We start from the raw sequence: 10,137 nt of genomic DNA, 5'->3' as shown, positions 1-10,137 counted from the left end.
GTGTATTATAGGAACAGGTCATGGATGCACTGTCTAAAACTAACTCTCTATTTATTAAGTGCCTGAGCAGCTACACTTTCAGCTTCTCAGCTGGTCAGCTTGTTTTCATTTTATTCCTTCTCCTGGCGTTTCAGCTGGTGAGAAAAAGAAAGAGGTGTGTGAAGATTTTTGTCCTTGATGTGCAAGAACTAGTGAGGACTATCTCAGATTTTCTGTCTTTGTCCGTGGGCATAAGACTAATTTGAGAGCAACACTTTGGGGAGTGGAGAAAGGTGTCTTGAGAGACAATATGCTCTCTTGTCATGGAAAAATGTGTAAGATGTTCAGAGCAGTTTAGGACGAGTCTTCAGATTGTTACAGGATTCTTTGTAAGTTAAATATTCAGTCTCTTGTATTTTTGAGCTTTGCTGTCACAGGGATGCCTTTGCAAGTTTTGTGCAGTGTTCTTTTATGTGATATCTGCAATAAAGGCAATGTAACCTTGTAAACTTTCGAACCATTTCCCCTGTTTTTTCCTCTATTTGCTGTCTACCAGTACCATTTAGAAAAATGCTCCAGTATCCACTTACTTTTTCTAAGAAAATTTTTGTTATTTGGCAGTAGTAGTGGGAGCATGAATCCACTCTTAATTGTATCACATAGAATTCTTTCCAATGGTCACTTGGATATATTATGGGATGATTCAGGCAGCATTTTTTTAACAAGTGGGGATACTTTCCAGGGAAAGTTCAAAACAAGTGTACCAAACTTTTGCTGAAATGGAAGTACAGCCAAACCTCCCAGCCAAGCAAAGCAGCCCTGCTAAGAGTGCTTGGAGAATGAGAGCATTTGCAGTGCTGAAGGCACTGCAGGCATTTTCTCAGTAGAATTAAAGCACTGAATGCAATACTAAAGTTTAAAGCTTGGAAAGAAGGTGTGTGGCCATCAGGTGAAGATTCTGCTAACCACTTCTAGTTGTTCTGAATCCTCTAATCTGCTTCTTCAAGTGCTGTTAGTGGTAGCAATTTCTCTGTTAAGACAGCTTTGGCAGCACAATCTCTGAAGTGAAGAGGCTCCAGAGAAGCCTTTCTGCACCTGCTTTGAACCATGCAGAGTGTACTGTTTGTAAGCACAGCAGGTTTGCAAAAGCATTTTCTGTGCACTGGACTTGTGGTTTATATAAAAGGGTTTTTCAGTGTTTTAGGACTATATAATTTTGCCAGTATATCAGAAAAAGTCATGAAGTATTTTGGGGCTCATCAGATTCTCATAAAGTGTTGTGTTTTTTAATTTATGCTGGTTTTGGTAAATACAACTAACAAATGATTTGAAATAGTCTACAGAGGAAAAACATACCATAACCATTAATGAATCCAACTTAAAGCTGTGTAGAATTTCAGGTGGAAAATTCTTCTTTAAGGTAATTCCTGCTGTGTTGAAAAATATTCTTTTAACCTCCTGTATTTTATGGCTCCACCTTGTAAAAGCTGCAAGTCAGTTTTGTAGAAACACGTGTTTTGTGTTTAGGCCCTCTCATGCTAGAGTTTGACAGAATATTATATTTTCATGCTACACAACACAGTGTGATAATTGCTACCATCTGCAGAGGAAGCTGTGGGCTAAATCTGAATAGTTACCTATGGCTGTGTAGCAAAACAACCAAAATTGCTCTTTGGTTGTGAGCTCAGAACTCATGACCCAGAATGTATGGTAAATGCTGTGATCTGTAAAAAAATTCTCTTTAAAGCTGTATGTAAGTATGCTTAGTCAGGTCATTTCTGATAAGCTCTGAAATGTAAACAAAGCTGAATGTATCATAACCTGTAAGAATTGCCTGTAATTATGCTTATCAGGCAGTCATACAATGAAATATTTACTTGTCCATTGCAAAATTGCTCACAGTTACTGGTGTGTGTACACAAGTACAACACAATGTATTTTCTAGAAACCTACTTGTAATGAGATAAACTCAAATGGAAGAGGCAACACTGAAATTTATTCACCTGAGGACACCTATTTGCTGAAGATTATGTCTAAGACAGCAGTATAATGGAAATGGTGCAAAATCCTCTTCAGTCTTTGGTGGAATCCAGTCAATTTTAATACTTGAAATGTTCAGAATTATTAGCAATTCTGAATTAAGCTTTTGTAAATAGCCTCCAACCAGCACTGCACAGGGCAGTACTCCACAGTAAGAGCTAAGCTAACTCTGAAGGAAATACCCTGGCAGCAGAATGGTTGTGTCACTTCAGTCTCTGCCTGTGATAATTCCCTCTGTTTCCCAGTAAATGTTCTCAGATGGAAGTTCCTCTGCTGTGCTTGGGACTGAAACCACTGGCTGGTGAGTGCAATCAAGAGGAAATCTCCTGGTCTATATTTTCTTAATGGATTTGTAATGGACTTGGATTGTATTTCTAGGCTCAGGAGAGGCCAGTAGATCTTCCATAAAATGAAATAAATAATTGATCCGAGGCTTGAGTGGTAAGCAGTAAAAATCAGGTTAGAGTGTTTTAGATTATAACAGTTTTTTAAAAAAATGAATAACCAAACCCATCATTGTGGCTTTGCTTCACATAAACATTTATGTATTAACCTTCACTCTGCTTGCCAGGCTCTGTGCATACCTGTAATAAATCCCAGTCTAATTCTGTAACACATAAATGACAATCCCCCATGTGTATGAGCATGAATTTTAAGTTAGTATCTAAATAGATGAATTAGGTGGCTTTGTGTCACTTAGCTTTGCAAGGACACTTACCAGCATTCAAATTACATCAGAAGGAGAATATTAAAACAAATTCTAGGATTAGCTCACAATCAGTCTGCATCTCATCTCTACTGAACAGTAAAATACTGTGGTGAATCACTCTAGAATAGTCAGTTTTTCTGTTTGGTGCTTTTTTTTCCCTTAGTGGCTGATCTGGCTGGGGGAATGCTGCAGCTCTTCCTCATTGCTGCAGTTCCTCTACCTCATAGCTTATGCACTGATTTCCAGCTTTCCCACCTGAAGGAACTGTATTATTGTGTTTCATTGCACTGATATTAAACCTATCCTGACATCAGTTACAAAATCTACCTGCAGATCACAAATACATTGCATACACTAAATGTTGTGCTCATCTATGCCATTATTACATCCAACCTACTCCTTACAGGAGGACCTCTGCCCCCACAGAAAGTGGGTTGAGAATGCAGTGTTACAGCATCCAGTCATTCATGTTGAAGAACCTGATAAAATGACTCTTTTCTCAAGAGTCTTTCTGACTTGATCTATTTGTTTAGAAAATTACTTCTTTTTTTGAGTTATGAGTTATGGTGTTTCTAGTCCTTTTGTGGTATCTTCAGCTCTTTCACTGTGGAGACAAGAAACACAAATTCAGACAGCACAATCTGAGAGGCTTCTTCCCAGACATGGAATGTGCCAAATGGCTGGTTGACGTGGGCTGCAGCTACAATGCCTGCAAAGGAACTGAGTATTCTGCCAGAGTGCCCCCTCCATCCTGTATTCCCAGAACAATCTGAATGTTGTGTCATAGCCATGTGCCATTTCGAGATCTGCACAGACTTGCACATTTTCTGCTCTGCAAATCAAGGCATACACAGCTCTGAAACAAGGGTGCTTGGGGGAGGGGAATGTACCCCTTCCTTTACCTGGACAAACACAAGTGCCTTCCACACTTTCTCCCTGAATAGGGCAAAATACTCAAAGTACATTTTTATGTCTGTACATTCTATTACTGTATGTGCAGCTTTTCTGAAAACTGTGCTTCCAGATAATTTATATTTAGAAAACCATATTTAAAGTCCAATCTAGTAATAAAAATGTGCATTTTTTCTCCTATTTCTTGTCTTGGTTCCCTTTTCTGTTATGTTATGACTTGAGATTATGGAGTCACTGGAATAGAGAGTCTTTTAGGAAATGTGTCTGAATAAGGTTTGTTTTAGTATCAGACTTCCCCTGAATGGTAATACTTTATGAATAGGATTTATTTTGCTTAACTCTAGACATGTAGGTCTAAACCTGTCTCCTCCTGTTAGTGGTAGAAGAAAAGCAGTTGCTTCTAGGACTGACTCCCCTTGTTCTCAGTCTGTGTCTGCTCACCGAGTTCCCAATCTGTCTGTAAGGGGTGTCAGGGAGAAGCTCATTAAAGGTTCCTCTTTACTCAATCCAGAGTATGTGATTTTAATCCTGATTTTGGGTGAGTGGATAGTTGGCAATTACTTGGTTACTGATGAAAACTATAACTCTTCTAACAGAAGAAGATCCATTTCTAGATTATTGGTTGATTTTAAAGATGAAAATGGCAGATTGATTTAAGTTGTTTTAATATAGCTGCTTTTTATGTCACTCTAATACATGGTTTTACTGTTTAATTGTCTGTCTTACCTCTCAGTGTCTTTAAAATTGCAATGGGTTTTCCTATCAGGACCTAAAAGAATATGTCCAGTGGTTTTGAGATGAGTTAGCATATAGTGCCTATAATAATCTACCTAAGACAGCCAGCAGTTTTCTTGTGGGTGTTCTGAGATCATGCTGCTGTTCTCCATTTATAAATTATCTCAGTGCAGTTAGTCCATGTATTTTTCAGCTGTGTTTGCAGCTATGACTGTGTTCAGTTTTCTGAAAGTCAAAGATACTGGAAGTAAATCCATTATTTGACATTTCTTCTTTATGACATATTAAAAAGTGCTATTATACAGTGCTATTTCTTTCAGCTTTATAAATAGTCTTACAGTGTATATTTATGGTGTGTATAGTTATATATCAAATTAATGTGTTAAAAGTGCTCAAATAGGCAAAATTATATTTAATCCTCTGTGTATCACAGTGGTAAATATGAATGACACAAAGCTGAGGGGCGAAAAATTTGGAATACTGCTTGTATTCAATGCTTCCTGATTGGGAATTACCAAGAGCTACAGAGAGTGGATTCTAACAAAGAGCTGATTAAAGCTCTGTGCAGTAGTAGGTGGTATGATGTGGAGAGAAGTTTTGGAAGCAGAGATCTATTTTTATATCCAGCTATTTAATTTCTCCCAGTCTGTTATACCTGGGCCACAGAGACATCCACTCTTGCTCCTTGGACAAACTTCTTAAAAGTGGATGGCATAAGAGAGTTCCCATAGTATGCAAACTCCAATTTTTCTCTGTGTTGTTGGAATACCTTTACCAAAAAAAGTTCTTTGTTGTTTTGTATCTCAACATGGAGATAACATAAGTTTGATGATTTGTTTGATACTGAATGTTTAATATTTAATTTCTGGCTGTGTTTCAGGGTAGTTGAGGGGTGTCATCTTCCTTTTCTTCCTTACAGAACTTCAGGATCCTCTACAAAAAGCAGGGACTGTTTGCACAGGAACTTTTCAAGTTCAGGAACACTTCATGGGATTATTTTCAGGGACTTTTCAAGGACAGCTTTCTGGATTTCTACAGTTCTTCCCATTGTTTTTGGATTTCAATGGTGGTACAAAGATGTGATAGATCTTTTAAGACATTTACTATTTGTCATATGTTTTGATCAGCTGCTTTTACTCCCATAATTTAGGTTATGAATGGGTGGTTGTAGCTATGGTGTCTGAATTGTTCTTTCTTTGCTTCTTAAGTCATCTCTGTCTATGGTGCAGCTTTGATTTTTTTCTCATGTGTGTTGGAGGAATTCTGAGCAGTTTTCTGGGAAGAAGTCTAGCTGCCAGTGCCCTGATGATGCATCTCTAAGGCATCTTCCTCCAATTCATTGAATGTTCATTCAAAGGCAATGAGACATTCTGCTGATGCCATAGAATAGTACTCTTTGTGCTGCAGCACTTGCAGATATTTATGGGTTTTATTTTGAACTTCAAACACCAACTTGGCCTACCTAGTAAGAAATGCTTTTTCACTGGGTCTTAGTTTATGATTTATAATAAGGTTGGATATTCTAAATTAACAGCTGGCATACTTTCCTCTGCATAAGTTTGCTTATTCTTGCAGCTCTGTAATAAATAGGAACTTCCTGAAATCAGAAGTAATTTTACAGGTATTTGTGGCTGATTCCTTGAGGAGCATTATATACTGGTGCCACCGAAAAGCACAGTACAAGCTTTAAGGGGTTGGGGTATTAATCCATCTTTCCCACACCTCCTCTGGTACAAAATCATGAGAATTATAGCATTGTATTTTTATTTTCATCTTCTTCCAATAATTTTTTTCCCTTGAAAAGCAAGTCTGTATCCAATATGCCATAATCTGTGTGGAATGTATGTGCAGAAACGGAGTAGGAGGCATTCTGGTGTGTGTCTCTCATAGAAGGCTGAATTAATTCTGTGGGGTGAGGTTGAACACACAACTTAGTGTGGTCTGAATCACTAAATCTGCTATTGTGGCTGACCTACAACTGCTGCAAAGACATTTCAAACCTACGTGTTCCAGTTTTTCTGAACATGAATATGCCAGGACCTAATATGAATTTCAAAATCAAGCCTCTTTTTGCATGTGGTGTTTAAATATTTCAAAGCTAATTTTTTGCTGTAGAAACAAAGTTGGTTTCAGTGCCAATATTAAAGTGCAACTGTGGCTTGGTTGGAGCAGCTCTGCAGCTGCTGATGGTTTGAGCAATAGGAGCAGGGGTGAGGAGGAAGGGCATTTACAGCTCTGACTGGGGCTTCCTTCCTGCGTGCATCCATGCTGAACACACAGCTGCAGCAGTGTCAGCTGTGGCAATGGAAAGCACAAGAAATTTACTGAAAAGCTTTAACTGTTTATCATTTTGACAGTGCAAAGAATGATCTTCCCCTTCTACTTTGTAGGTTGGGAATGTATAGTAGCTTGGGAACCGTAAAATGAATATATCAAACCTCTGGTATATTTCCTGAGAAGGAGGGAGATCCAATAAAATCTGTCACTTCTCATGGCAGGTTTGGAAAGCTTTAAAAGAATTTTTTTTTGCTTTAACTAGTTCAGGAAAAGAGATTACCTTCTTTCTGATAGCATTCATAAAGGCTATACTCTGTGTAATCTTTCCATGGCATGATCAGAGGCAGTTTGGTTAACTGTCTCATAAGAACATTGTCCTCAGCAACTTGGTCCTTCTTCCAGCATTATCTACCCAAGTGAAAATAATGTTCCAATCTCCAGTGTGCTTTATCACTGGGACAGCTGCCAAAATAGACAAGATTTTAGTAATAACAACTTCTACAAAGAAAAACAGCAGTGGGAGCATTAGTTAAGTGTGATACCATCTGAATACATTGTCAGCTTGAGAATAATTAAGGAATATTTTTTTATTATACACATTGTGAGTAATTTGGATATAAAAATATCTCTTGTGGTAAAGCTATGTTTTATTTCCTGAAAATTTGTTTCAGCTCTGCAAAGCTGGAATTCTAAAATGCACAAACATGGTGTTGCCTCTGCAGTTTGCATATTGAGAGCTTCTTTCTGGTTCCAGTATTACTTGGACAGATTTACCTGACCTTTATATGCCCTGTCAGTTATGATGCACAGTCGTGCTTTAGAGACACAGACTCTGAAATGCCAGGAAATAACTGAAGTGCTGCCTGCTGGCATTATACCTAACTGAGAAAATGATGGATCTAGGGGATAACACTTTTCTCATATGGGTTTAAATTTCTACTGAGCAAGTTTTTCTGGTTTTTGGTAAGAAAATAGTGGTAAGATTTCTGGAATTTACCAACAGCATTCCCAAGCCTCCATTCTGCTTTGCTGATCACCATTGGTTTTTATCACAGAGAAGGAGCACAGGCATTGAGCATGAAGGGCATTGAGCATGAGGGGCATTGAGCTGGTAACAAGTGCTGTATGGATAAACCAAAATCTCAGCTGTGTAACACAGTGACAGGAAATCCAGGAGTCACAGGATTATCAGGCAGTAGCAGAGGATAACATGGAGACATTTGAATGAACTGCTGTTCATGTGGGATGGGGGAACACTCAGTAGAAAGCAGGGACAGGAATGTCCACAGCCCACTCACTCAGCTGCTCCTGCCACTGGAATACCTAAAAGGACTTTCAGTGGGAACCCCTTTGCCACAAAACTGCAGTTAACTGATTCCTAGCTTTCAAAAATAGGGCAATTTCTCACCAGAGGTGTAACTGTGTGTCCTAGCAAGCCACGTGCAGGTCTTCACACCCTGCCATAAACCTCTGGTATAGGCTGGGGCCTGGGAAAGAGCTCTGCCACTGCCATCCCAGCAGGTTCTAGACTGCAGACTCAGATAGGATGTCTGCAGTGATCAAATGGCCCTTTTTTCTAATGAACAATGTTCAGTTGCTTTTTAATTGTAATGCAGAGAAAACCTTACAAGATTAGGCAGATGGGAAAGCAAGAGTGCTAAGAGTGCTGTATTGCTTTTGTTATTCTCCAAATTGTAGCTCATAATTATTATGCTCTTTTTTTACCCAATCATTACACTTTGAAATGTACAATAAAAATGAAGAATTGATGTTTGTTTTGCTGTATGGTCTCTGGGGTGCAGTTCTATTTGTTCTTGGACAGAAAGTTTTATTTTGCTGGTGTGATGGATTCTTACTCATTTTTTTATGTCTATGAATTATAAACTAAGCCTGCTTAAGATATCCTGTCTTCTGGGAATTTCTATGGAAGGTCTTATTTCTTTCTCTTCTTTCTCCTTTACAAGAGTAATACTGTAAGCAAAACTCAAATATCCACTTCTATGCTAAACTGGGACATCAGCTGCAGAGTCTCCTTTTTTTTGGCTGGGATAAAGTTATTTGTTTTCCTAGCAGCTGGTGCAGTGCTGCATTTTGGAGTTATGAGAATAATGCTGACACCTTGGCTGGTGCTGAGCAGCGCTCACCTGCACTCAGGGACTTGGCAGATTCTCGTGCTCTGGCAGTGAGCAGGTGCACAAGGAGCTGAGAGGGAGCACAGCCAGGACAGCTGACCCCAACTGAACAAGGGATTTTCCACACCCAGGAATGTCCTGCCCAGTGTGGATATATCAGGGGAGGCAATTATTCTTGTAACCCTCACTGACATCAGAAAGGCTATTCACATATATGGAGGACTTTGTGATACCTCCAGAAAAGTTTGCCAAGGTCCAAAGCCTCAAATGATTTTTCAGCAAGTTTTTGCATATTTGGTTTTGCAATTATTCCTTAGAATATATTAGAGTAGGTTTGGAGTGGATATAAGGGAGAAATATTTTACAGTAAGTGTGAAACACTGACACAGATTGTCAAGACAGGTGATAGGTGCTCCATCCCTGGTCACATTCAAGGCCAGGTTGGATGGGGCTCTCAGAAACCTGGTCTGTTTGAAAGAGGGGTTGGGTTAGGTCACTTTTATAGGTGCTTTTCCACCCAAACTATTCTTTGTTTCTGTGCTGATAAGCCTTATGCCTTTGGGTGTAGGGTGATTTTCTTCTGTCTCATCTGCTGTCATGGGATGAGATGGAATGATTGTTCCCTCTTCTTTCATCTTGTTCTACCTCTACCTGTCGTGGCAGGTTCATAAGGAAAGAGTCTCTGATGCAATGCCTGAGGACACCAGCACTTTTTGCAGTAATTTTTTATTTTGGGAAGATGAGAAATTTAATATGATGAAGTTGTTTTCCTGTCTCTGTTTCTCTACTGTGCTTAGGCAGCTGTAGCAGAAGTGAGTGTATTAAATTCAGATTTGGTTTGAGCTAAGAGTTCATCAGTCAATGTACTGTGGGATTAGCATGAATTACAGGTCAATGGAATAGTTAGAATGGAGAGAAAATGTACGTGATCAGTTTCAGCAGAGAATTGTCACTTTGACAAAGGATCAAAGCCCTGTCTTGTAGCAAACTTGGCATTCAAAATCTGGGATTTTCTTGAGGTTGATTTGAAGTGGTATCAGTGTAAGAAAGTGCATGGCTTTGATTTGAAAAGCCAGCTTTGAAAACAACATTTTTGGAAAGTATTTTGAGTTCAAGAGCTTCCACATTCTTCATGAAGTCTTGGTATTCGGTCAGGTTCTGCTATATACTGTTATTAATTTTCTTAAACTGCCTATGAGTTAACCAATAACAAAATTTGTTATATTAAAACTATGCCATGTCACAGAAGGTTTAGCAGTAGTAATTTGGGGAAGGTCTGTACTCGAAAGTCTAAAGCGACAGGTCAGTTTTAATAAGTGAATGACATATGATATTTGTAAGAGAGCAAAGTGA

The sequence above is a fragment of the Poecile atricapillus genome, chromosome 11 (genome assembly GCF_030490865.1).
Source record: "Poecile atricapillus isolate bPoeAtr1 chromosome 11, bPoeAtr1.hap1, whole genome shotgun sequence".
NCBI classification, from domain to species: domain Eukaryota; kingdom Metazoa; phylum Chordata; class Aves; order Passeriformes; family Paridae; genus Poecile; species Poecile atricapillus.
This window is presented reverse-complemented; position numbering follows the sequence as displayed.